Genomic DNA, 26,622 nt, shown 5'->3' on the forward strand with positions numbered 1-26,622 from the left:
GAGGTGGAGACAGGTTCAATCGTCTCTGTAAAAGGGAGGCTTTTTGGATCTTTTCTCTTGGTTCATTATCACCTTTGGGACTTAATGATACTATAGAAATCAATAATATATGAGACTTAAATATATAGGAAAAAACGTGATACATCTGATAAACGTCTAAAAAGAGCTTTTTGAAAGTAGTTTGCTTTATCCTGATTTTTGTTCTCCTTGTAAAGGTCCCATATGAATAGCATAGAGGCTATGTAGGATCTGTGTCCTGGTAATAATAATAGCCAAAATTATAATCTGGATATATAGTAAAAACTAAGGAAAAGAGAGGTTCGATGGTTGGTTGGGGAATATATCCTGCTATGTGTGATTGGGAGATTAATATACATTAATGATATAATTATATAATGCACTGATATATTTAAAAAAAAAAAGTGTTATTGAGTGGGATTTGAACCGGGGTTGGCGGGATGGCAGCCGGCGATGCTGTCCACTGGGCTATGCTCGCTGTAATAGGATTGATATCTAATACTAAAAATAGCCAATAACTATAAACGGGCTATATAGTAGAAACTAAGTAAAAGAAAGTCTCGTCGGTTGGTTAAGGAATATATCCTGCTATGAATGATTGGGAGATTAATTAATAATATAATAATATAAGGTACTGATATAAAAATATTATTGAGTGTGATTTGAACCCAGGCTGGTGAGATGGTAGCCGGTGATGTTGTTCACTGGGCTATGCTCGTTGTAACAGGATAGATGGCCGATTACACCTACTTATCTCCCTGTTCTAATGATACTATTTCTACTCATGTGTTGCCATTGTATATAATTATTTATGTGTATATATATATATGCACTTTTAATGATGTTTTTAATTTGTGATATTAAACTCTATAAAAGGTATATATGATGTCAGAGGAAACATTTATATGTATAAGCGATCATTACTATGAGAGGTTTGTTTCTTTTGATTTACTGATGTAAAGAATATTTAGCTGGTCACTAAGTAATGTATAAAGACACCAGAAATACACCTGTTCCCTCTAATTAATGAATGAAACCAATTGGTGGAGATTGGTTTAAATAGGAGGGGGTTAAGCAATGCTGGATACCTTCTGAGGAAACCGTTAAAAGGATATAACGGAGAAACGCGTTAAGGACAATCCATCACCTGGACTTTGAAACATATATGCACCTGGGGTATTGTTTCTACCTCCTAACCACAGCCTAATCACTGAATACTATGTCCAGCGAGGAAGAAGGTCGAGCGGCATTTGATGAGGAGAGGCAAGGTAGCGTGCAGCTGCAGCCGGATACCGCGACCTATACAAACACAACGCTGACCCCGGCCGGGGATAAGGTGACAGGTTCTGGTAATCAAGCGACTCCAGTGAAAGGTACATCCAGCGGCTTGCTGCCGCAGCCGGGCACTGCTTCTTTACTCGGAACCGTACACCTGCAAGTGACTGTGGGGAGGTGAGATCTTACATATACCAATCACCTGTTGTTTGGCAGCAATAATTTCAACAATTGTGCCTACTAAGGAACAATATTCCAGGTGTTACAAATTGATATAGTCAAGTACAAATATTGATCTATAATCTGCACTTATATATAAAAAACGGAGCTTAATAACAACGAACAGATCTCTCAATATATGCTTTAACTACATCTACCTAAGTAATATACACAAGAGACTTCTGATTTGTTCCCGTTTGGATTACAACCATTTAAGTTACAACAGTGGAAATAATAAAAAGGAGTCAAAACATCTTTTCCATCTAGGTATCAGCTGGCCATAGATGGAAATTAAAGACTGCTAAGTGCATATAAAAGGATACTATTTGTAGCTATATGATTACAATCTTTACTGCAGTGTTTCAAAGTAACCCTTTGGTGTTTTATACAAGTGTGTGTTAAATTAATCAAAGCAGAGTTCTTTGTATTTTATTGTTTAATAAATGTTATAAAACTAATGCGCTCTCTGAGAGATATATATGTATATATGCTCAAAAAAGATTTAGTTTAATTCATTTTAGTATAACTTCAGAATACTAGGTGGGAGCAGCTTATATGTTTATAACTTTTTAGAGTGACCAGTTATTTTTAAGAAATACTTTTTGAAGTTGTATCAGACTAATTAGTCTTACTATTCCGCCTGAGAGTATATGCACAAGCGGACATAGATAAAAATTATTTTTAATATAAAAAGAAATTTTACCTGTTCGTATGTGTTTATAGTACCTGTAGAAAGGGAAATATATATGCTTGGATTAGTGACTTCCGAAGTGCCTCTTACACCACAAAGACCAGGGGAGTCCTGCTTTTATTTAGTAAATCACTACACTATGAGATCAAGGATGAATGGGTTGATCCGGAGGGGAGGTTTTTGTTTTTTAAGGTGGATATTGAGGGGGGAGACGTTCACCTTAGCATGCATTTATACCCCCACAGGGCCAAATGTTTCTTTCTTTTCAGATATTTTTGTTAATCTGCAAGGCTGGCTAGAGGACTCCTTAATATTGGGAGGTGACTTAAATGTTGTTTTTGACCCTTTGCTAGATGTATCGGGTGGCCCCAGACAGTTGGGTTTAAGTAGATCTATTCCATCCACATTATCGCTACTGCTAGATTCTTAACGATTTTTGGATCCCTGGCGATTCTTATATCCTGATTCTAGAGAATATTCCTTTTTCTCTCACCCACATAAGATATTTTCCAGCTTAGACTATTGGTTAATATCTGACTCATTAATCCATCGAGTCGAAGACTCTGCTATATATAGCTAACATTCTTTTATCTGATCATGCTACTATCACCCTGACACTCACCCTGACAACGTCTCGAACATACTCCCATAACTGGCGCTTTCCAGACTACCTAGCTACCTCTGAGGATTTTAAACTTTATTTGGCACATTCTTTCTCTACCTATGTCCATGACAATGACGTACATTTAGATGACATAATTCTTTTTTGGCAGGCTTCGAAACCAGTTCTCCGAGGTCACATAATCTCATATGTCGCCTCTTGGAAAAGACGATTTCAGGAGAGATTGACTCATGCGACCCACACAGTTGCTTCCTCCTACTCTCAACTATTGGCTGACCCTTCTGAATCTAACAGATTGTTATATAGAGATGCTAAGTCGGTCCATGATACTCTTTGTGACGAGCAGGCTAAGTTATTTCTGTTGTTTCAGTACTTTCGTTGGGGTAATCGCCCCGGGAAATTGTTGGTAAACCTAGTGAAAGCCTCCACTGCCCCTAAATACGTCTCCTCAGTCCGAAATACTCAGGGTACTCTATCCCTAACCCAAGATAGAATTAATGATACTTTTCTTGAATTTTTTGAGAACCTATACACTGCACCCCCTGACCAACCCACTAAAGGCATGGACTTTTTACTTCAGGCGGACCTTCCTAGTCAACAATAGAGAACTCACTGCTCCTATTACTGATGTGGAGTTGTAGACTATAATTAAATCCCTCCCCAACGGGAAATCCCCGGGTCCGGATGGCCTATCTGCCGCATATTATAAACTTCTGTCCCCACATTTACGAGAACACTTATGCAAACTTTATATTTTTATCCTTACAGGCCAATCGGCACCACCTGACTTTAATATGGCCAGGGTTATAGTCTTACCCAAACCGAATAAGGACCCCACTTTAGTTTCCTCCTACAGGCCTATTTCTCTTTTGAACCAGGATTTTAAGATTTTTACAAAGCTTATTGCATCCCGTCACCAGTTGGTTCTACCCACATTGTTGCATCCTGCTCAGACAGGTTTCTTATGCCACAAACATTCAGTTCATAACGTCCGCTCCTTATTGGCGGCCATGATCAAAACTCACAACTCACTGGAGACGAGAAACATAGTTTTAAGTTGTGATGCCGATAAGGCCTTTGATAGGGTCTCATGGGCTCATCTTGGTAGGATCCTTCAACACAAGCAATTTGGCTCTGAATTTTTACATGTCTTCCACTCTCTTTATCAGAACTCACTGGCCTTCTTAATGATTAATGCCCAAAACTCTCGCTACTTTACACTGCATAGAGGTACAGTATTAGGCAGGGCTGTCCCTTATCCCCACTTTTATTTAACCTAGCTTTGGACCCTCTTTTTTGACATTTTCTAAAGGAAGATAGATGGCATGGTATTAAGTTGTCCCACTTGGAGCTTAAATTTTCAGCATTCGCTGATGATATTCTGCTCTATTTTAGTAATGCTCACGCGGCATTACCACATTTACTCACCATTTTGAATTCTTTTGAATTAGTGTCTGGTTTCAAAATTAATTATTCTAAGACGGAAGCTATAGCCTTCTTTTCCTCTGCCAAAACGGGATGGGGCGCCACCTTTCCATTTCACTGGGCTACTGATGACTGTATCACCTATTTAGTTATCAAAATTCCCAGCCACGCTTCCAACTTATACTCCCTCAATTTCTCCCCACTATTTGCTAGGACTTACACGGACTTCTCTAGATGGGCTCATCTTCCTTTGACATACACAGGACGCTGTCATTTATTTAAAATGATCAGCTTCCCATGTTTTCTATATGTATTGCAAATGCTTCCGCGGATCCCACCCAAGAGTACATTTGCCCAAATGGACAGGGCACTGTCCAAATTTATCTGGACGGGTAAACGTCCACGATTTTCATTATTCAAACTGCGCCAACCAAGATCTCTTGGTGGCCTTAATCTACCATGCATACGTACCTATGCAATGACAGCTAACTACAGGGTTGCTTTGGATTGGATCACCGGACCCAATGTATATGCTGATTCATACTTGGAACAAACCTTTGTCCCTACCTGGAAACTGGTATCTGTATTACATGCATCTCCGCACTCAATGCCTGACTTTATAAAAGACAATGCTTTATTGTCCTCCATGTGTATAGCATGGAGGACGATACGCTTTAACCTGAAGTTATCACAACGGGCATCTTTATTCTTACCTCACATCACAAATTTTTCATACATGGTATGAAGAGGGCCTAAAGTATATTTACCAATTTTTGAATAAAGAGAACTTGGTCCTGCTCACTCACTCTCAAATCATGGAGTACTTCCCGTCTTTATTGATCCCCTTATTCCCCTTTCTACAGGCGAGTAGCTATGTACAAAAGATTTTGTCGACTTTAAATATGACTGATAAAACTAACACATTAGATGGAACATTACGCCATAACCCGAATGGTCACTTCTCTACCGCTTTTATACATACTCACTCACGGTCTTTACTTAATCTAGACTCTGGCACTGTGGGTTTGTTACGATGGAACTGGAGTTTCCAGATCTCACATTGAAAACCATTCTCGACGCTACTGTATTTTTGGACAAGACATTAGGTTCCACCACATACACAGAGAATGCATCAGAAAATACTGCACAGAGCATATGTTACACCTAAACTGAGATTCCTCATTGGGGCTGCCCCTACGTCTTAAATGTTTTAAATGTAATTTCCGGGATGCCGACCTTGTTCATTGTTTGTGGTCCTGCCCCAAAGTGCAAATCCTGTGGAGTGCACTTCAATCATATATCACAAATGATTTGAGAATACCATTTCTCATTGATAAAACCTGGGCCTTTTGGGGTATTTACCCTCCATCTCCCCCCACTAACTTATCTAAAGGGAACCATATCTTACTAATAAAACTGGCCGCCGCTAAAAAAAACAATTCTCTCCCAATTATTTCTACTGACCCAATCTCTATTTTATTACTTCGCCCTAGGATTTCATATCTTTTTCACTTAGACTGGACTAACACCACGTTACAAAAAGAAAAATGAACGGAGAAGCATTTTAATATATGATGTTTACACTCTCTCACCATTGATTAAGGAAGCTTTGTGAAAGTGCTTTCAGGGTACTAGATGGTATAATTTAGAAGTTCTCGACTCAGGTGCTCCCTTCTGAATGATTTATAATCAGGGATATACCACTGTATTGCACCTGTATATCTAGATCAGCCTTTCTTTGACGTGACATTCTGTGTATATTTTGATATTTTGTGGTTTCTATCTCTTTCTTGATTTATGTAATGTAATGTTGGTACTTTCTCTTTTCCTCATGTTTATCTGTACTGTATACATGAACTGTATGTTACTGTTTCCTCCTGTCAATAAAAACTTTTGGGAAAAAAAACACTCCAGTAACATTGAACACTAAAATACACATAAAAAAATGTTTAGGCACAAAACAGTCCTATTCCAAAAAGTTTTGATATTCAGAAGGACATGAACGGTACATAACTGCCAAATGGTAACATAATATCGCTGTTTCATATGTGCAATAAACTTACAAATTCTGATGAAGAGTCAATATTTAAATCAATGAGGAAGTTGCAATTGTCATGGTGGGAGATTATGATGATAGCGCGAATAGAGCTACTGTAAAACTTATAGTACATACTGTTGCTATTGCATTACCCTCATTGATAACACAGGGTAAAGAAATGTCATATACACAATAATGTACTAATCATGAGCATTTTTTTTCAGTGTGAAATCTTGTGTCAGTTCTGTATCTCATATAAGGATACTTTTTTTTTCTTGTTCAAATTGTTTTCATTTTCAAGGGAAACCTATTATCTTGGCGATCAATTCTTTAACACAGAACTTCTAAGTAATGTTGATTATTTCTCTCAGAATACAGGCTAACTACTTTAAAGAGCCTACACAAGTGACGAAAGTTTGAAAGTTTATCTGATAATGGTGCAATTCTAGGACTGATTTGTGCCATTGCTATAAACTTCTATTATTCACTCTCTAGCTTGTGTTGCTTCCTGCTTTATCTTTAATGGATATGATACAGGTTAATACAAAAGTATGATTCATTATTTTACAGATCCTGGGGACAGCCATGGGGACCAGGTTTGCACATAACTATGGATGTTTGAAATGAATAAATTATATGGACTAACTAGTCAGTTTAGTTGTAATTGGGAATACTCAACAAAGCAAGCTTCAATGCCTCATTAAAGCTATTAGGAGATTCATCAACCCCAAGTTACAACACTACACTAATAACATGCAGGAGACAAAGGGGCTGACTAAAAATGTACATTAGGTAGTGCACTATCCCATATATTATAGGTTGTGACTCATATCAAGCAAAACTAAAAGAATGAAAATAACACTATCTTGAAGGATGGGGGGAGGGTGGGTTCTACCAGTCTACAAAACGCTGTGCAGATACTGAAAAGAAAATAGTTATCTACAAGTTATTGAGCCTTACTCCCACACACTGAGATAAGTAAAGGGTTCTTTTGTGCAAACCTATTGGAAGAGTGTTTTTGATTGGGAGATCATTTTCATAGGTTGAGAGATTTGTTATTATACAGAGGCACTATGCTCAAATCTCATCCCTTTTGCAGGACTTCTGACACACCTCAGAATTCATTTAGTGATACTTGTATTAGATTGATAAAGCAGGACACTACAGTATTCTCCAGTATGCTCCCACTCACAGCCAGTGACTGATCCCTACGTCCATCTCTCCCAGGGCACTAAATCATTCATTGCTGATGTTATACTCTGTTTGATATTTCCTCTTTTACTGTCTGTTTGAAACCTGTTGTATTGTATCAATTATGTGTATTTTTATAATATTCCTGAATACCGCTATGAATACTTGGTGGTGCCATGTAAATAAAATATATTATTAATAAAGTTTATTTCTTTTAATAGCCTTACACCATGTGAAAATGATTATTTAATGACCATTAAAAATAATTTCTCATGTTGTAACTCATATGAAAGACACAAAGAATTTAGCTGCTCTGGATTATTTCATTTATATTAAGAGAAAGCTTTTTGAGTTATCCCCCTAGGTTTGAGCCTACAAACATTATAAAGAAAGAGATTGCTATTATTATTCACATAGATTTCATCAATGTGTCAGATACAGGAAGTGACTGTTAACAGACCAATCATATGTGCCCATTGATCTTTTTGTCAAGCTTTGTCTCAGTGTATAGATTTTGTTGCTTCCTGGTGTACACTGGCAATACAGATGGTACTGATGCATTTGGACAGTTATCTCCATTGCATGCCATTGTGGTCCACCTGCTGACTATTTGCTTTTGTAAATTGATGTTATTCTATATAAGAATTGTTTTATTTATTTTACTATTACATTTTATTTGCAGTTACAGGGCAGCGCAATGGGGTCAAATCTGGCCCTCTAAACTGCTAATATTATCATCAACCATTAGAAGCATAAACATATTCTGACTGACCCTCTTTTTCCATGGTTTGTACTTCTCTATATATGAAACATTGCTGAGCACATTATGGTATAGGTAAAAGGCGAACAGCAAGTCATATTTTTCAGATATACTCAGTTCTTCTAACACTACCATATTATTTTTTTATCATATTTTATATGCATTTCCATGTCAATAATAGAAAAGTTTTAGTCCTTATAATCTGTCCCCCATGACATCATGATTATATATCTTTCTAAATGCACTGTATTACAAATATTCATTTATTATTAAACATAAATTGCTATAGGGAAAGAGAAACATAGAATTTGACTGCAGAGAAGAACCACTTTGCCCATCTGCCCATTTTTAACCTTGTTGGACATTTCCTGTTTATATATAACTGATCTTACTGGTTCCACCACACATTTATCTGTAGACTATTTATTGGTGAGGTGGGGAATGGGGTTGTGAGAACACACTGGGTTCTATAAAAAATTCAGATAATTTATATTAGACCAACAATATAAATTATATAATAGGATATGATCCCATTGTTGTTTATTTATTATTAAATTAACAGTTGTGTCTCCTTGTAAGAGAACTTGGAGACAAAAGTAAAAAAGTAGAACCTCTGTTTGAGGGCACTTATGTAACTTTTAGTACTGTATGTTGCAATTATAATTATCAGTAAGGTGATTATAATAAAAATATAGCAGGCAGAAGAAAATGTCTGCTCTAAAGCTTCAATCCCTTAGATTCTAGCTAATATGTTTCACTGGTATTAATTTGTAGCTATATATATATATATATATATATATATATATAAACAGAGAACCCAGCACTCACCAAAGTAAACTAACTTATCCTCAACAATTCAATAAATAAATGATGGGGGTTTAGTTGGTGGATTGGCCAATGCACGGAAGCCTGTATACCGGTTCAAGGTACCCCACCTTCATACAGGTCCTACACTATCACAGAGTCTTAAAACCTGACTACCACAATTTGTATATTATATTTTCAGACAGGCGATGTTTGATATTCTTTTATATAGTTAGCCCTTATTATTTTACACTGCCTAAATAATTTATAGAAGTTTATTTGGTACCATTCAGTCTAGTCTGTGGATTATTGTACCATTAGTCCTGCAAGTATTTGTATTTACAAGATGAAAATAAGCATATTCAAGTCCTAAAATCTTCTATTATCTTATGTGGTTTTTCAGACCCAAGTTAATCAGATCTAGGTGCTTTTGGCAGGCGTTACAGAATTAGTTATCATAAAATTGACACAAGCAACAATTCGTGTAAAGACAATCAGTAAAGTTACACTATAACATTATCCCTCCACTGGTGTAGCAGTTTCTCAGTCTGAATGGAAATACACAGCCCAGTGAATAACAATTCATGCAAAATCATAAAAGGTTAACCTTTAATATTAACATCTCTGTTAAGATTACAGTTTATCAACCTATATGAAAAGTTAGAGTGGGTAGATGTGAAAACCAATGTGGTTACTGGAAATTATACTGTAATATTGCTCTTTTCCGCAAAAATAGCTATTTAACCATCAATTATATATTCATCAATAAACACCACTGAGAAATAAATTGTTATAGAAGCACAAATAGTTGGCTGAGCATTAACAAAATTCAGAAATAAACAATATTTGGCAAGTTGTCAGTTACTGTATATTAGCTTTCTCAGTAAATATTTCTAACAATGGTCCCAGATGAGTATTACCCTTTATGTGGAAAATAATTACCATCTCTTAATCTGAATAACTGCAGGCTTCGACCTGTATGCTCCAAAATATAGGGATTAACAACCCATTTCCCAGTACAGTGATAGTGTTTTGTTCTTCATACTGTAAAGGAAACAAAATAACCCCCAGGAACTGAGGAACAAATAGCATATTATATAAAGGCATTTATCTCATATTGCCATGTGAGATAAAAGACCAGTTGGTACAAGGAGGAAAATAAGGAGAATCGGACACAGTGCTCTGGCAGCTTCTGCTTCTGAGCTATTTGCTTCTCCAAGTATTGGATAGCCTAGTGAGAGTGCATGCTAGCTGGTCCGATATGAAGAAAGAGAAGAGCGCATCTGCCTTCACATGCCTTGGTAAACGGACACACAAGGGCATTGCGGGTAGAAGTTATTCTGGTGCTATGTGATGAGAGAATGTTGAGACAGATTATAGTGATACTTGAAAATAGGGAAATTCTACCAGTCTCTCTGAACCGCCTCTACAGCGGTTCTGTATGTGTAGCATAGATCTTGGAAGTGACGCAACGGACGTTTCACCCGATAATGGCACATAGCCTACTCTGAATATACTAGGCTAGTATAGTTAAGACATCAATCATCCAATCATCATGTGTGATCCTTTTGATGGACGTGAGTGCTGGCTAATCTTTAAGACGTTGATCACACGCTATTTTCTAGCACCTGATAGAGACAGTAATTTAAGTGCATTTGTGTAATTCTCCATTCATTCATTACACATTTGAGAGGGCTGTCAGGTAATTCCTTATTTAACGGTCTGTTAGTATACCATGGTGTTAGTAATTTTTGCAGCCATTACGTAAAAAAAATGCATAAGGTATACTTGAAAATAAAATTAATGATGAATTAACAAATATTAATGAATTATCAGTAATCAAGGGAATTACTATTTGCTAAATTCCATGCTAATAAGAAGAAAAAAAATGAAACAGGCCCTAGAATTTACAAGCAAAATGATCCCAAATACTGTATGTCCACCAATATCACATAGGAAGAAAGGCTGTAAATTTTAACAACAGAAGAATTACAGAATGAAAGCTACATTATCACTGAGAAAATAGGTCACAATGTAAAAAAAGATCAACCTTTAGCCCCCAAGAGAATATCTGTCCCGAAGTTGGAATCTTCATGAAACTCGTGTCTAGAGGGATAGAAAACGTCTGAACAAAAATTTGAGTTCAAAGAAAGGGAAGCAATTCCAAAGATCATAACATGGGGAGATGTAATCATTAAACAATCCGATTAAAGAGGGAACATAGTCCTGTGGCCACAGGAGTTATAAGACAAAGAAGCCTATAAACAATTTAACAATAGAGATTGTTATAAGAAATCTCTATGTGCCCCCACAGAAAATTTCAAAACATAATACATGGCCATCATAGAAAGAGCTTTCAGAAACGGCATTATTAATAAAGAAGAAAAAAACATCTTACTGTAACTAGTCCAAAAGTACCGACTTTTTATCTTCTACCGAAAGTACACAAAAATCATTCAGAACCTCCATGAAGGCTGACTGTATCTGGGAATGATGGGTTACTAGAAAAAGCCAGGACCTTCATAGATATAAATCTTAGACATCATGTAGTAATTCTTACATCTTACACCCAGGATACAGCAAATGTTCTTAGAAAATTACATAAGTGAAGTTGGAGAACAAACAGCACTGCATACCTCGATTGACCATCTGCTAGGTATCAAAGCATTTCAATACTTCATTAGGATAGAAGGACAATAAGATTTTCATGATTTTCTCTTGGAATTATTACAGTATGTACTCCACAGTAGCTATTTCCTTTTCAACAGTAAATATTATACCCAAATCGGGGGACAGTAATGGGTGCAGCTTGCACACCCACATGTGTGAATCTTTTTCTGGGATGGTGGAAAAGGGTATATAATAATAATAATATGTCAAAGTTGAAAAATATAGCGACCTATGATGCCTTGTACTAACCCCATGCGCTTGCCCGCTGCACGTGCACATTCTCTCCCGTGCGTGCGCATATTCGCAGTTGCATGACGGCACCTCCACGGTCATGCGCTCAGGCGCGTGGTATGTGCATTTACGGTAGAGTTTGTGTGCGTCTGGCGGGCGACTCGATCGTTACATAGTTAATCCAAATAATGTATTTTGTAGGTAATATTCCCTTTAATAATATCTGTAAGTATGATTAGTGTAACTGGTTCAGGGACAGAGAGATTCCTCTTTGCATGCTGGGAGGGCTCAGACAAAGGTTGGAGGGTAGTGAATGGTGTCCAGCTGTGGGGTATTGAAGGGGTGTTGTGCCTATGATAATTGGGAGGGATTTGCATAGTTCCTGCTCATGGTTATGCACAGAAGTAGAAAATAAGATTAATTGCATTCCGAATAAATTACACAAGTGCAGGGTAGGTGAATAGAATTCAGTCATTTATTTCCCACAGACTGAATACAATAGCCTTATTTACACTAAGCTTTGAGATTCTATGAAGAGGGCTTACACCTTTGTTTATGAATAGAACCAGGTTTCTCTCCAGAATAATGAGTGCTGAGTAGTCAATTGTCTCAACTGAAGGTGGGGTAAACAAAGCCCAGAGACAGAGTTTGTTTGGAAGATCCAAAACAATAGCTTTCCTCAATATAATCAGACAAAGAGGAATTTAGAATACTAACAAGTCCTTGCCATCACCCACTTCTTGAACTAACCAATGATCCCAGGTGCAGTACATGTCCCACCCCCTAACCAATGGAAAGAGAGCACACAGTATCTATTGTAATATGTCTTGAGTTAGTAAATAAATATAGCTTGCAATAGGCTTGGTGACACAAGACTCTGCAAGGTTTTCACACTGAAGGCTAGAGCCCTGGTCCAGGTTGCGCCGGCGAAGTTATTCCCACGTGTGTAAGTTTCTCTGTGACCAACTTATTCTCTGTTTGTATTTGCCATACTCTCTCTCTCTCTCTCTCTCTGTTATTGTTTAGGATTAAGAAACTGTTGTATATTGTATAATTTCAGTTATTCTGTGTAGATATTGATGTTAGCCTGTAGTGTATAAGATGTTAACTGTATTTTCCCTTTTTGCATAACTAAATCTCGTTAGTAAAGGTTTTGGAACCTTAGCAAGGTATTGGGTGTTTATTACATTGCTGAGGGTATTCGGAGCGTCTCAATCGCTCAAGCAGCTTTTATATTAACAAGGTTAAGAAGCGTTATATCATTACAGTATTTCAGTATTAAGGTTTACAGTATAAGCATATCCCTTCATTGTGTTGCATACAAGGTTTACTGTGTGTCATCCTGTGAGCGTCTGCGCCGCTTGTGTTCCTCTTGTGGGCACAGCGTCCGCTACGCTAGTAGCGTAGCATTACGGTACTCGGACCGCCTATAGCGTGCTCGATACCCAGCATAAGCCGTGAGCGAACGTGCCGCTCGTGCGTCTCGACCACGGCCTAGCGTCTGCTACGCTAAGTGCGTACCCTTACGGTACCCAGTACGCCCATTGCGTACTGAGTCTCTTACCAATATATAGTGAATGTTAATTGATAAATAATCAGCTTTATCAATTGGCAGCTCATCTGTCCTCCACATATCCGCTCTAGCGAACACAAGCAGACTTTATCTGTCAGCAAAGGGCGGGAAGGCGTATCCCTTCGTATCCGTGTTGGTGGTGAGGGATACGGTAGTGCTGGCTAGATAAGCGTCTGCATCGCTACGCTGTAGGAGTGCTGGTGGAATCCGGAACCGGAAGGTCCGAACAGTACGCTATTGTCTTTTAAAACTGTTTTATTTCTGTTTGATACACATTGCGTATGCAACACACGCATACACCTGCATTTTTCATTTGTGTAATTTCACATCTCGCCTTCCTGTTTGCCATTTACCATTGATAACGTGCTGAGAAAGATTTGTTGCTATTGGTAGTTAAAAGTAAAATTAATACGTAAGGAAATAATTTGTAAAACAAGCACACGGCTTTGCCTAAGATACAAGGGAAATCTGTGTGGTGTTCAGTAAATGATTACAGTTAAATATCATTTGCATTGATAGAAACGTGTTACTTGTGTTACTGTGGACGTGTCTGGCCTGTGTACACGTGTCCCTAACAAAGGGCGGGACAAGCGTACGCGACGCAAGGGCTTATACACGTAGCGTATATTACGCAACGGAGCGTATGAGTACGCCCACATGATACAAATCACACGATAGTATTGTTTTAGTAGGCGATACGGAAGCAACGCGATAATAGCGCAAGTCAATCTCAGTGTCCTAAATTTTAGCGTAAATATCCTTCTCTAGTTGTAACTCCTTTCGGGACTAGACTGCGATACTGAATGAAAGGGATTTCTGTACAGAAACGAAAGTAAAGAGTATATGAGGTGAAAGAGTGTGTATACAGATATATAAGTTTCTCATTTTTGGGTGGAACCACAGGAAATCGAGTTCTCGTGAGGTACATTCGTGAAAGTGACAGCGCGGTGGCTTGGGAGGCATCCCTTGTTAAACATATTAAAATAAGAGCATTAGAGTATAGCAGACCAGGAGGTCACGGACCAGGAGGTCCAGAGACAGACCAGGAGGTCTAGGTACAGCGGACTAGGAAGTCCGCTATAGATAGAGTCAAGAAGCACAACACCAGGAGGGTTGGTGCAATACCCATATAGGCCATTAAGCTCTGGCTGAAGGAATTCGCAGCCACAATTTTCGATTCCGTTGGTCGTTCCGCACATAAGATTAGTTGCTTATGTGCAGAACGATTGTACCGCATGTAATTGTGTGCATTAGTTTGTAATTTGACCCAGTACCGTTTGCGTACGCTAGAGGGGTCATCAACGCTATTTGTACATTTTAACGTGATTTGTGTAATTTTTTTATTTTAAGGGAGGTTCGCTGGTCACTCGGGAATTCTCTAACAACCAATAGTTACTGGGAAGGGTAAGTGCTCTTCGGATCACACCCACATGTTCCAGTAAATAGAGGTTCAGGTCGCAGGGGCCCTAGGTTGAGTACGCCAGCGCTAAGGCAGTGTGTGGGCGTATTGGTCGACGTGGGCGAATGAGTGAAGGTACTCTGTAAACTTTCACCGTCGGCCTACCCCGGACATCTTGGTTTTTGTTAGGGTTCGCTGAAGACCCTGATTTGAAGGTCAGAGGTAGTGAAAGCAACACCTGCAAAGATGGGGGCCAGTTGTTCAGGTAGGGGGCAATCAACCCTGGTTCAGGTTGATTTAGTAAACCGGCCCATAAGGTCGGCAAGGTCTATAACGTGTGATACAGACCAGGAGGTCCGAGATGGATCACACACAGAGGTATTATTCAATGAATGGGAAAGAATGACTGGACATGACGGGGAAAAGTTCCCACGGGTAGGCAGTTTTAGCCCCAAGGTGTTACAAAATCTAAGGAGAAGGATATGTCTCATTAAATCTGCAAAGAGACGGATCAAATATTATGATTGTTTACAGTTATGGCAACAGGAAAGTGAAATACAAGGAGAATTAGCTTATACAGCTGACTCTCACTTTGGTAAGAAAAATATGGCAACGGGAGAGAAAGTGGTTACAGAGAATGGCACACTGGTGTATGATAAAAATGCACTTAGCAACTGTATTAATAATTATGGTAGTAGTAAATGTAACAATGATAAAAGTAAAACTGTTAAATGTACAACTGTTAACCTGTGCAAGTTGCACCCCATGTTAAACTTCCCTCAGGATTACAAGCAAGAAAGTGAGCCCAGCACGAGGTCGGCACCTTTTCCAGCAGCCATCATACAAGACATCCAGGTGGACGCGACCCAATCGGTAAAGGCAGTAGTCGAACCCCCTAACGGAGGGTCAGGTGAGGTCGTGTCCACAGGTACGTACGGTGTTATATATCACGCACAAACAAATGTACCTCATATTGTAGAGCCAACACAAGATGATGTAGTTGAACTTAACCCTGTCGGGGTGATCGCAGTCCCAATGGGAAGACTGACGCTCAGGGAATCATTCCCGCCAGGGACAGTGCAATGCGCCATCCCTGGTCCCGGACAGAATTGAGGACAATTATGTCTGAATTCCCTGATCCTAGGAAAGATCTAGTTGCATGTCAGAAGTTTATTAAAGAACTAGGAAACTCCACAGAACCCACCAACAAAGGTTGGCGGACAGTGCTGAGGGCATGTTTGCCTTCCAGTGTTGACCCTGCGAAATTTATTGCTGATTGTAAATTAGACACAGAAGTACCTCACACGGAGGAACACAATCAGGAATGTATTAAGCAGATCAACCGACAGTTAGGAGTATATTTCCCAGCCGTTGTCGAGTGGATCCAAATCTTCTCCATAAGACAAAAAGAAGGGGAAAGTACTTCTAATTATTTTCATCGGGCGCTGCAGGAAATGGCTAAGTATACAGGGATAGAAAACATCAAAACAAATGTAAATCATAGAGAAGTAGCAGTTAAAGTATTAATGAATGGTTTAAAGGTAGTATTGAGAGCAAGGGTACAGACCACCAACCCGAACTGGAGAAATATCTCGGTGGCTGCATTAAGAAAGTCCGCTGTTGGGCATGAGCAAAACATCAGCAAGCACAGGGAAGCACAGGGAGGTAAGAAGCCTCAGATCCCTGTGGGTAAGTCAAAGGTGATAAGGTGTTATAATTGCCAGAAGGAAGGTCATTTTGCACGTAGTTGTAGGTTTAAAGATCCACAGAAGGTATATCAACCCCCTAGACAAAAACACGAGCAGAGTTATGACACACAAAATTGTAATCAGGGATCATATAAGAGGAATTTTGGGCCGCACCTGTAATTTGCAGCCAGTAAATCAGTAGCCTTGATAGTAAGCCTGAGGTTACGCTAATGATATTGGGAGGTCAGTTCCTTGTAGACACAGGAACGGCCGGGTAAAACTTTGTAATTTATCTGTAAATGTTTCTTTTCCCCATCTCTGACGTTCATCGACAGAACTCAAACATCACATAGCTACTTGGTCTTTGCAGAAGTCTACCTAACCCCAGTGTGACCTACCAACATCGGTGTGTCCTGGCCAGGCACAAAAGGGTGGAGTGTGGAAATACTGGTGGGGGAGACTGCGCAAAGATAGCAATGGATGTGATGGTGTGACAGCCTGATGGTGAACGGAAGATCTGACAATGTTTTTTTTTTTTTGTGTTTGTTGTTTTATGTAACATATATATGAATTGTTCTCTCTCTCGTTTGTTTTTTTTCCTCTTCTCTCTCATGTTCTCATGCTTTACAGATGGTATGTCACACATCAGTTAGACAAATGGTAATGCAAGATTTTGCTCCTTACAGAGAGATCACTGATTTGGAAGGAATATTGCATCACCGGAATGTTCGTTTGGAAGATTGAGAGACAGCACCTTTAAGATGACAACAGAGCAAGAAGAACAACAAGACTAGAGGACAAAAGCATCGTAACATTTTTCTTTCCCCTCAAATTATTTTTTGTACCCCCATTACAAATTTCTCCTTTCCCTCCTATAAGATGGACTTGCCTCAAGAGACTGTGATCCGGATTTTCCTGTTGACCATGATGTTGACCAGAGCAGTCTGTTTCGGCGAGAGTACCATGGAGGTCGAGAAAGGATCTGGAATGGGTTCTGATGACCAGGATGGAGGCGTAGTTTTCCAAGAGCAACATAATCACTGAGTAAAGGCGAGTATCAGAAAACGATCTGGTAGCATTGACAATAGAAGGAATTGTGAAGGATTGTTAGCTGAAGAGAACTGCATCTGTAGGCATTGTGACAATATAGTTGAGGATGGGTGTATCAAGAAATGTCAGTCCAGTTTTAATGTCCACATGGACCGGCATCCATTGAGTGACTATCACTCCTTAGTGGGTAAAGTGTTAAACCAGACAGACTGTTGGGTATGCTCTCAAGTACCTCAAGGTCATAGCAAATCAGGACTAGTACCATTCCCTTTAACTGTAGAAGAGGTACTTGAGCTAAGTGGTGGGAGGACGGTGGACAAGAGGTTTAATATCTCTAGTCCTCCTAGTTTGAAGCTCCACCAGTATCATGTGGATAGGTCCTTAGTATGCTTTAACATTTCCAATCCCCGAAAGCCGGGAAATTGGGAAGTGTCATGGAGTAATCAAACCATGACATTTTCATATAGAGCCGATAGAATGCCCATAGACACAGAACTTATACGCCAGATAGCCAACAGTGGAAAATATTTCCGGTATAGGTACACTCTAGGAAGTAGGACCATGCGAGTTGGAGAAGTATCACCAGGATACTGTGCACATATCGTACAACCTGATACGTGTACTAGACAGATGGGAGAGTTAGGGTTAGGAGATTTCACTTGGAAAATTTGTAACATGGTTATGTCATACTCCGTCCCATATGTTCTCCCCGATGATGCATATTTCATATGCGGGAGAAAGGCGTATAAGTGGCTTGCCCCAAACTCATAGGGATTGTGTTACATTGGAAAGGTACTGCCTGAAGTAATGACTGTATCCCATATCAAAATGAAAGACATTCACCGCGGTGCCCAAGCTCCTTATACTCACACTCATTACGAGCACGTCGTTAAAAGGCACCTGATAGAGAGGACAGAGCATTCGGTCTCTGATCTGATCCATGAATCCACCGGGATTCAATTCCTACTCGCGTTAGATATCACTCGTACCGCCAGAGGAGTGATAAACTATAGATATATATCTGCGCTAGCGAACTTGTTAGACAATATCACCGAAATGTATGACGACACGTTCAGGTACACTAGGAAAGAGTTACAAGCCTACAAAACAGAGCTGGTTCAGCATAGGATGATTCTCAATTACCTCACAGCAGTGACAGGCGGGTATTGTGTTACCCTAGCAACTCAATATGGAATCAAGTGCTGCACGTACATTACAAACAGCACGGAGGACCCAGCCGAGGTCATAGACCAAAAGATGGATGACATTTTGCAATTGAAGTGGGAGTTTCGAAGGAAACACAATCTCACACTCGCTGCTGTGGGTAATGAGCTGACCAGTTGGGTGTCATGGTTGAACCCACGAAATTGGTTCTCTGGTTTAGGAGAATGGGCCCAAGGAATTATTATGGATGTAGGGAAATTTCTCTTGTGTATTCTGGGAGTCGTCATATTGGTCAGTTTGATATTTAGATGCGTTCGGACTTTAATTAAGTGTAAACTGAGTACTAGAGTGATGAGTCTGAGGAGCGAGGACACTGTAATCCCAATTGGTTTAATTTATGACCCAACGATAGAGACAATGTTGTGATGAAAATGTGATTCCACAGTCCGTTTCTTTCACCCGTTTCTCCTTTGTTTTCCTCCAAGGTACAAAGACATCCGCTTGGAAGAAGAATTTGACAACCTCTTTTATACAGACCATTGATGAACTATGCCACAGACCCCCAATATCCCTAGTGACTTTAACTTTTCCGAAAGCCCAATACTTTAGAGACTGTAATTTTATGGACAATGGAACAGCTTTTGCTCGCTATTTACAACAAAAGCACAGAGAGACATCAGACAACATGTACATCAAGACAAGACATCAGACAAGACCTCAATCGGCGACTGTTTATTTAAACTCACATAGTTTACGACTGCATTTATAACGAGTGTCTCTTACCTTCATCTCTACAACCTCCAGTTAGTATCTCACATAGTCGACAGGTGATTCTCACATATTAGCACTCACATGTTCCCCCCTTCATGTATCATCAACTAAATGTGCTCCGCCATTTGTTGCAACCAAAAGCCGAAAAGAGCTCGGTAGAGTTTGACAGCCCATCCACAGACCCTTGATATGGGATAAGAAGGATTCAAATGTATACTTCGCAATACCTCGAAGCTTGATTTAGAACACGTACGGCACGATGATACATGACCCCTCAGACATGGATTCATACACACACGCTTTTACTATCTCACTAGGTCATATCTTTCCAACCTTCTCCTCTCCTCCCTTACCCAATCATAAAAAGGTGTTTACATGATGACATATATGTTTCTGTTTTGTTTAGGAAGTGGCAGTTATTGGTGACTGCCAAAGGGTGGACTGTCAAAGTCGAAAAATATAGCGACCTATGATGCCTTGTACTAACCCCATGCACTTGCCCGCTGCACGTGCACATTCTCTCCCGTGCGTGCGCATAGTCGCAGTTGCGTGACGGCGCCTCCACGGTCGTGCGCTCAGGCGCGTGGTATGTGCATTTACGGTAGAGTTTGTGTGCGTCTGGCGGGCGACTCGATCGTTACATAGTTAATCCAAATAATGTATTTTGTAGGTAATATTCCCTTTAATAATATCTGTAAGTATGATTAGTGTAACTGGTTCAGGGACAGAGAGATTCCTCTTTGCATGCTGGGAGGGCTCAGACAAAGGTTGGAGGGTAGTGAATGGTGTCCAGCTGTGGGGTATTGAAGGGGTGTTGTGCCTATGATAATTGGGAGGGATTCGCATAGTTCCTGCTCATGGTTATGCACAGAAGTAGAAAATAAGATTAATTGCATTCCGAATAAATTACACAAGTGCAGGGTAGGTGAATAGAATTCAGTCATTTATTTCCCACAGACTGAATACAATAGCCTTATTTACACTAAGCTTTGAGATTCTATGAAGAGGGCTTACACCTTTGTTTATGAATAGAACCAGGTTTCTCTCCAGAATAATGAGTGCTGAGTAGTCAATTGTCTCAACTGAAGGTGGGGTAAACAAAGCCCAGAGACAGAGTTTGTTTGGAAGATCCAAAACAATAGCTTTCCTCAATATAATCAGACAAAGAGGAATTTAGAATACTAACAAGTCCTTGCCATCACCCACTTCTTGAACTAACCAATGATCCCAGGTGCAGTACATGTCCCACCCCCTAACCAATGGAAAGAGAGCACACAGTATCTATTGTAGTATGTCTTGAGTTAGTAAATAAATATAGCTTGCAATAGGCTTGGTGACACAAGACTCTGCAAGGTTTTCACACTGAAGGCTAGAGCCCTGGTCCAGGTTGCGCCGGCGAAGTCATTTCCACGTGTGTAAGTTTCTCTGTAACCAACTTATTCTCTGTTTGTATTTGCCATACTCTCTCTCTCTCTGTTATTGTTTAGGATTAAGAAACTGTTGTATATTGTATAATTTCAGTTATTCTGTGTAGATATTGATGTTAGCCTGTAGTGTATAAGATGTTAACTGTTGTCAAAGTCGGAAAAATATCATGCTACACGTTGCCATATATTCACCACATGCGCTTGCCCGCTGCACGTGCACATTCTCTCCCGTGCGTGCACATATTCGCAGTTGCGTGACGGCGCCTCCACGGCCATGCGCTTGAGCGCGTGGTATGTGCATTTACGGTAGAGTTTGTGTGCATCTAGCGGGCGACTCAATCGTTACATAGTAAATCCAAATAGTATATTTTATAGATAATGTTCCCCTTAATAATAACTGTAAGTTTGTTTATTGTAACTGGTCGCTGGACAGAGGAATTCCTCTTTGCATGATACGAAGGGTCAGACAGGGTTTGAGCAGTGGTGTTTGGTACCTAACTAAAGAACATTTTATTAGGAACAATCCGGTGCTGGTTGGGTAAAGATTAATCGCTCCTGCGTATAGTTATGTCTATTAGTAGTTTCTGGACATTTACTATATTTGCGGCTCATTATCCATGCGGCGGGAATCTTGAGATTCCCTCCCACCTGAGCAGTTCGATATAGTTTGTAGGGTTTTTTTTTGCAAAGAAGCAAAAAAGGGGACTGTTTAGATGTCTTTCTGGGGCACACTTTTGATAAATTAGTTTGTAATGAAGATGGAATGATGTGAAATGTAATTATAAAGATAAAACATAACTTTTATTTCATATCAGACGATAAAAAAAGGGGGGAGAGACAAACAAATTAGATAAATGATGCTGTATATATCAGCAAGGTGAATAAAAAAAAGTATTAAATCACAATGTGACGATATGTGACTCTCTTAATGTAAAGTAGGTGGCAGAAGGTTTGTCCGCACACCCACTGAAAATAAGCGAGTATTGATGTTTCAATTGAATCAGAGCGAAAATTTTAGGTAAATCCTGTATTCTCTATGGATTTATGAATTTTTATACTTGAGTATATTCATATGAGAGAAACAGGAAGAACCGGCTTTAACGACTCCGGACTCCTTCTAGTAGGTAACACAGATATTAGTGCTGCAAAGACCAACAGCAGTAGGAATACTGGTGAAAGAAAAATATATACACGGAAGGTGTGTTCCTTGATACTACAGTACCCAGTATTCCCAGAGGGTCACCCTTTCTGGTACTGACCAGGCCCAATGCTGCTTAGCTTCCAAGATCAGACGAGATCGGGCATATCCAGCATGGTATGACTGTAGATAGTCAAGTATATACCTATCTGCGTATGGAGAAACCAATTGCTTAATAGGTTTGGGCTGGTCTGGAAAGGTATAAAGAAAATTGAACCCAGTTACTAAAAAGTATCTAGGCACTGTGTCCCAATAATTTGGGTGAAAGAAGATGTGACCGAGTGCAAGGGGAATATTCACATATGTATAGTATCAAAATGAAGCATAGGGCAGCTGGTATCCTGATGTTGACACTGGTGCCGAGTGTATTAATGTTGTCAGATATCAAATTATTTGCCCAAAATGTAGCATTCAAAATACAACCATATTGGTAGTGGGATTTTGTAAGAAACCATGAAAAAAACACACATGAAGCAAGAGTCCTCAAGGAGGGCAAAACAAATTCTGCATGCTCACTGTTTCCCACAATTTAGTTATGGTGATATCTGTTGAATATGTGAATGTTTCCCTACTAATAGAGCAAAAAGGTATACATATAAATACATGCACATCCAAATATATCAGTCTAAAAATAACAAGGTAGATATAAATATCTGCATAATCCAAATAGAAATGCTAGGTAAATTGTTGTTCTAGTAATTAAAAGATCCGTCAGTCTGAATTTAGACAGATTCAAAATAAATCAATTGCTAAATGCTTCGCAGAAATACTATGTGTTACCACATGAAAAACATAATGATACCCATAAAGTCCAGCACACAAGCACAAAACCACAGTATAATCATTAATCAATTTGCAAGGAAAAATTATTTTACATACATAAGACCATATTTGTCATAATTTATACAGTGCAGATTATGTGTATAGACCTTCTGTGGATTTGTTCAGATTCTCCAAAGCACTGTCCTGACTTGGCTATTTGAAGAGAGGGTTAAAAGGATGATACACGCATTACCATCTGATTGATGGTCTCTCTAAATGGTTAAATACCTGGTCTGTATAGGGGAAATCTGGAGAGACAGCCAACAATTGCTGTTTAGGTCAGGGCTTGTTGCTATGGCAACCTATCCTGTCCGTGCCATGTGCACGGAGCGGAGAATGCTCATCCCCTGTGAGTTAGAAAAACATAGAGGGATGAGGTGCCTGTAGGAGAGCCTGCCACAAACTAATGGGGGTGGTGTGTGGTACTTGCGGTGTGCTGTGGAGGAGTCCGCCCGCCGGAGCTCCGTGACGGAGATCCCGGAAGTGGAGCGCCGGACCGGAAGTGACGCGTGTTTCGCTGGGAGGAGCTTGTTCAGGTGAACAAGCTCCTCCAAGCGAAATGCGCGTCACTTCCGGTCCGGCGCTCGACTTCCGGGATCTCCGTCACGGAGCTCCGCGCGGGCGGACTCCTCCACAGCACACCGCAAGTACCACACACCACCCCCATTAGTTTGTGGCAGGCTCTCCTACAGGCACCTCATCCCTCTATGTTTTTCTAACTCACAGGGGATGAGCATTCTCCGCTCCGTGCACATGGCACGGACAGGATAGGTTGCCATAGCAACAAGCCCTGACCTAAACAGCAATTGTTGGCTGTCTCTCCAGATTTCCCCTATACAGACCAGGTATTTAACCATTTAGAGAGACCATCAATCAGATGGTAATGCGTGTATCATCCTTTTAACCCTCTCTTCAAATAGCCAAGTCAGGACAGTGCTTTGGAGAATCTGAACAAATCCACAGAAGGTCTATACACATAATCTGCACTGTATAAATTATGACAAATATGGTCTTATGTATGTAAAATAATTTTTCCTTGCAAATTGATTAATGATTATACTGTGGTTTTGTGCTTGTGTGCTGGACTTTATGGGTATCATTATGTTTTTCATGTGGTAACACATAGTATTTCTGCGAAGCATTTAGCAATTGATTTATTTTGAATCTGTCTAAATTCAGACTGAAGGATCTTTTCAATTACTAGAACAACAATTTACCTAGCATTTCTATTTGGATTATGCAGATATTTATATCTACCTTGTTATTTTTAGACTGATATATTTGTATGTGCATATATTTATATGTATACCTTTTTGCTCTATTAGTAGGGAAACATTCACATATTCAACAGATATCACCATAACTAAATTGTGGGAAACAGTGAGCATGCAGAATTTGTTTTGCCCTCCTTGAGGACTCTTGCTTCATGTGTGTGTTTTTTTCATGGTTTCTTACAAAATCCCACTACCAATATGGTTGTATTTTGAATGCTACATTTTGGGCAAATAATTTGATATCTGACAACATTAATACACTCGGCACCAGTGTCAACATCAGGATACCGGCTGCCCTATGCTTCATTTTGATACTATACATATGTGAATATTCCACTTGCACTCGGTCACATCTTCTTTCACCCAAATTATTGGGACACAGTGCCTAGATACTTTTTAGTAACTGGGTTCAATTTTCTTTATACCTTTCCAGACCAGCCCAAACCTATTAAGCAATTGGTTTCTCCATACGCAGATAGGTATATACTTGACTATCTACAGTCATACCATGCTGGATATGCCCGATCTCGTCTGATCTTGGAAGCTAAGCAGCATTGGGCCTGGTCAGTACCAGAAAGGGTGACCCTCTGGGAATACTGGGTACTGTAGTATCAAGGAACACACCTTCCGTGTATATATTTTTCATTCACCAGTATTCCTACTGCTGTTGGTCTTTGCAGCACTAATATCTGTGTTACCTAACAGAAAGGAGTACGGAGTCGTTAAAGCCGGTTCTTCCTGTTTCTCTCATATGAATATACTCAAGTATAAAAATTCATAAATCCATAGAGAATACAGGATTTACCTAAAATTTTCGCTCTGATTCAATTCAAACATCAATACTCGCTTATTTTCAGTGGGTGTGCGGACAAACCTTCTGCCACCTACTTTACATTAAGAGAGTCACATATCGTCACATTGTGATTTAATACTTTTTTTATTCACCTTGCTGATATATACAGCATCATTTATCTAATTTGTTTGTCTCTCCCCCCTTTTTTATCGTCTGATATGAAATAAAAGTTATGTTTTATCTTTATAATTACATTTCACATCATTCCATCTTCATTACAAACTAATTTATCAAAAGTGTGCCCCAGAAAGACATCTAAACAGTCCCCTTTTTTGCTTCTTTGCAAAAAAAACCCCTACAAAGTTTGTTCTGAACTTATGTCCGGGAGCACCGCCAACCCTATACTACCCACAAAAGCCAGTCAGGCGAACTGGTAGTTTTATGTTGGTTACTAGTATGATCTCTGCCTCCTACGGCAGATAAAAATTTGCTTATAAACTGCTATCACTTAATTACAATCTGAACCAGTGCGGATTCCAAAACCCCAACCCATTACAGTTCGATATAGTCACAGCCCACCTGTTCAAACCAACCTATGACCTTTTGTTATAATGCGGGGAGACATTCCTGTGTCCAATGAACAATGAGATTATAGGATCCTTTGTAGTGCACTGTATATTGTGTATATAAGGGTCACTGTCCCCAGACCGGCCAGTACTCTCTCTCATCAACATTTATCTCTGATAATTGGAGGACTGGATCCGGTTGCGCTAGCGAGTGTTCCCCGTATGGTATGTTTCTCTGTGGCCACTTTGTTACCCGTGTAATGTTAGCCGTTCATTCTTAGTCTATGTATTTGTGTTTGCGATTGTGCCGCTATTGTATATTCACGTGTAGTTATTCTGTTAGATATTTATGTTAGCCTGTAGTGTATGAACTGTTAACTGTTTTCCCCTTTTTTACATAGCTAAATATTGTTAGTAAAGGTGTTGGAACCTTAGCAAGGTATTGTGTGTTTATTACATTGCTGAGGTACTCGGAGCGTCTCAATCGCTCAAGCAGCTTTTACATTAACAAGGTTAAGCAGCGTTATATCGCTACAGTATTTCAGTAGTAAGGTTTACAGTACAAACTCAATCTTTCAGTGTGTTGCATACAAGGTTTACTGAGTGTCATCCCGTGAGCGTCTGCGCCGCTCGTGTTCCCCTCGTGGTCACGAGCGTCCGCTACGCTGGTTGCGTAGCATTACGGTAGTCGGCCGCCTATAGCGTGCTCGACACCAAGCGTTAAGCTGTGAGCGAGCGTGCCGCATGTGCGTCTCGACCAAGGCTAAGCATCTGCTACGCCAAGTGCGTACCCTTACGGTACCCCATACGTCAATTGCGTACTGAGTCTCTTACCCACATATAGTGAATGTTATAAGGTAATAAATCGGCATTATCAATTGGGGCCTCGTCCGTCCTCCACATATCCACACTAGGGCACACAGACTTTATCTGTCAGCAAAGGGCGGGAAAGC

General features: G+C 39.7%; 1 protein-coding gene and 2 pseudogenes across 2 annotated transcripts in view; 1 reads left to right on the forward strand and 2 right to left on the reverse strand.

Annotated features, from left to right (window-relative positions):
• TIGIT (T cell immunoreceptor with Ig and ITIM domains) overlaps nt 1-26,622 on the reverse strand; it is a 105,755-nt gene that overhangs the window by 25,832 nt on the left and 53,301 nt on the right. The window lies entirely within an intron of this gene.
• On the reverse strand, nt 22,227-22,345 carry LOC135052081 (5S ribosomal RNA; annotated as a pseudogene).
• Nucleotides 24,804-24,922, forward strand: LOC135052093 (5S ribosomal RNA; annotated as a pseudogene).

This window comes from Pseudophryne corroboree, chromosome 2 (assembly GCF_028390025.1).
Source record: "Pseudophryne corroboree isolate aPseCor3 chromosome 2, aPseCor3.hap2, whole genome shotgun sequence".
Classification (NCBI taxonomy): Eukaryota; Metazoa; Chordata; class Amphibia; order Anura; family Myobatrachidae; genus Pseudophryne; species Pseudophryne corroboree.